General features: G+C 39.9%; 1 pseudogene; it reads left to right on the forward strand.

Annotated features, from left to right (window-relative positions):
* Positions 1-2,886: 2,886 nt before the first annotated feature.
* LOC145393881 (5S ribosomal RNA) lies at positions 2,887-3,005 on the forward strand (annotated as a pseudogene).
* The last annotated feature ends 368 nt before the right edge of the window (positions 3,006-3,373 follow it).

The following is a 3,373-nucleotide window of genomic DNA, read 5'->3' on the forward strand; positions in this document are numbered from 1 at the left end:
TGTTTCTTGCATATGTTTATTCAGTTTAAGAAATATTGCCATATTTATGTAACCTGACAGCACTGAATACACAAGTTCATCACATTGCTTGGGACATAATGTAAGATGCGACTCTTTAATAGTACATACCTTTGCTCTGAATACCTTTTCACATGAAACACAAATGTCCATCTCTTGAGATGGTTAACCAGTCTTTCGATCTGGGGTTTATCAAGGCATGCATTTGGCTTTCAGCAGTGCTGAACGACAAGCTTCACATCGGATGGAATTTTTCAGAATAAAAACTACAAAGCCAGGAATGAATGCTTAACCCCTCCGTGGGCACCGGCGTCGAATGACTTTTAGCCGATCAATGGCTGCAGGCATCGTTTGAGCGCGGCCTATAAAAAACTGCAAAAATTTTTGGGAAGTGAACGAACGTTCTGCACGTCTTCACACTGACCTACACTACACTCCCATACACCTCATCAAGCAATTCAAAGCCTGCTGCTGTGATGAGTGGATTTTCGATTTTTTCGCTCCTAGCCATGCCTAAACAAGCACAACTACACCCATTATGTCGACCCAGACAAAACATATCATCTTTGTCCTCTCTTGCAAAACACAGACAACCACCTGCTTACGATTATGAAGTAATACAGGCACATACAAAAAAGACATGATAATAAGTGAAAAATCATTTTTGTCTTGGTATCTTTACCTATTTGCTCAGGTTTTTTGTAATGGTTTGGATCATTTGATGCAGTGCAACTTGTAGAAAACTGTGAAAACCTTCGGGAAGTGAACGAAAATCTGGGACATGAGACTGATCTTGACTTCACCCTCTCACATATCGTCTGTCAGTTCACCACCTGCTGTCGTGACGGGTGGAATTGCGATTTTTTCGCTCGTAGCCATGCCTAAAAGCACATAGGTACACCCATTATCTCGACCCAGACAGAAAAAACACATACAACCACCCTTGCAAAACACATACAACCACCATGTTTACGAGACAGCAATATATATTGCGAAAATAACAAGGTAAAATAATAAAGATGAACATAAAATGATAAAGATGAACATGTTATTACGGAAAAAATACGTTTTCCCCCGTCTGTAAATTTATTTATTTCTGCTTTGTATCTGTATTGGTAATAATTAGATTTCTGAGACTGCATTACGATTCTATTTTTAGCCATGCTTGTGGTGTGGGAGCTCTAAGTTGGGACTCAACCTCCATCGGATCTGACCCTCCACTTTATTCTCCGGTGGCAGAGTATCACCTTGGAGGATGTGCAGTTTTCTCATTTAAGACAGAAAATTCAACTCTTTCGCTCCCTTTTCCAAGCATGGGCCCAACGATAACTTAAAAAATAACTCAAAACTACCATAAACATATTTTATATAAAAAAGGTGAAAAAGTATTCATAATTTTTTTTTTCCAGCCATTCCTAACAGATTATGTACTGAAATCGTTCGATGTCATCATATCTCATATATGCACAACATTTCAGCACCATTCGTATTGTTTTGGGAGGTAAAAAAAAAACACCACCTGCCCAGTTGCGTTGCGGCAGCGCCCCTGGCCGGCGATATCGGTTGCCGATATTTCTGCAACTTCCGCGCACCATTGCAAGCAATAAAATGCGTCTAGGAAGCTGGGATTTGCACTGCTAGGTGCATCTGAACTTTCTCTTCAATATGGCAAGAAAAAAAATCAATTTTCGAAACATCCAAAAATGGACCCGGCGTCGGTCTGGCGTGCACGGAAAATGCCGGGCTTTGAGCCATGGAGGGGTTAAAGATGAAATTAAATTGACGGAGTCAGAAATTTAGCCAGATTGTTCTATATCTGGAATTGTTGTGGTGTCATAAATATCAATTAATACTCTTGCTTTGGCAAAAGTTGCATTGATAGCCTGGACAGAGGGGGTTACCTCTTTTCATCATATAAGTAACACAGTGTAGGCACTGACTCTTATGGCAAACAATTACACCACAGTGCATCTTGAATGCCATTATGCACTAAGAGTTTCTTATATGCAGAAGAGAATTGTGTTAACGTTGGGTTATTAAAACAGTTTCCCATGCTTCTTAATTTACCAAAAACAGTTCGATGTGATCTTGATTCATATTATGTCATTTAGTAAGATAAATAGATTGAGATGGTTTGGGCATGTGAAAAGGATGGGGGATGATAATTGGGTGAGGAGGGTGAAAAGTGCTAATATTGGGGGTGGGGTTATAAGGGGTAGACCGAGAAAGACATAGGAAGAGGTCATTAAGTGTGACCTCAGGGTTAAGGGACTGAACAGGGAGGCCGCAATAGATCGTGCGGCATGGACAGCCGCCATTAGGTGACCAAGGCCAACGCATGCAAGCATGTTCGAGCCTTTAAAAACGAAAACGAAAACGAAATAAGGATAAGAACATGCAATAAAACTTTCATAAGTAAACAAGCTGTGAATGCAGAGGATGAAATCAAGAAACCCAGTCCCACGATTTGATTTCATTAATTGTAAGCCATGAGCAAGTGTCAAATTCTTAATATAAGTTTCTACCTCCTTCAAGAATGCTATAATTTCATGGGCATTTTCTATTTTGAGTGGGCATTTAAACCCACTGATGTACTAATTTCTAGAATTTAGGACATCAAATAGTGTGTGTGAATCTTAATGAACTCAATAGTTGTTTCAAATCCCTTAAATTCATTGAACTTTTCATCAAGACAGAACTGCCGAGAAGTTGCAACAGACTCAATCATCAGCTGTGCTGCTAATTTCTTATCAATTTTTCTTTTAAACCATTCTCTATGTTCAGTTCTGAGTATATTGCCAAAGTGTAAGCTTTGAATGATCTGTAGTTTGTGTTAATTGGCAATATAGTTCCATCTAATTTTAGTACCTTTACATCCATACCACGTTGAGTACACTGCTTCCCGTCCGATCAGCGAAGTTAAGCAACATCGGGTCTGGTTAGTACTTGGATGGGTGACCGCCTGGGAACACCAGATGCTGTTGGCATCCCTACGTGTCAAGTGGGGTTGGTGGAGGATTAGTGCCCCTCCCTGTAAAACAATTAACTCTAAGCCCTTGGTCACCCCGTTTGGGATACATGGCGTCTGGCAATGAATGAATGAAAAACATCAAAGAAATGACTTGTCAGCATACGAAATTCTAATAAGTGTTAACATGTGGCAAGGATCAAGAAATATGCCGATTTCTTGTGATGTAAGTGAATCTGAAAATGTTGATTTTATATCACAACAGTCAATATTGCAGCCGATATTTGTGATCATTGTCACGTTCGCTGCACATCCAGAGTTAGTGAATCAATAGTCACACCATCTGGATGAAGTTTAGTAATACACTGCTGCACTAAGCACCAAGTC

This window comes from Coenobita brevimanus, chromosome 25 (assembly GCF_032717465.1).
Source record: "Coenobita brevimanus isolate Jiangsu-jjx chromosome 25, ASM3271746v2, whole genome shotgun sequence".
In the NCBI taxonomy this organism is placed as follows: domain Eukaryota; kingdom Metazoa; phylum Arthropoda; class Malacostraca; order Decapoda; family Coenobitidae; genus Coenobita; species Coenobita brevimanus.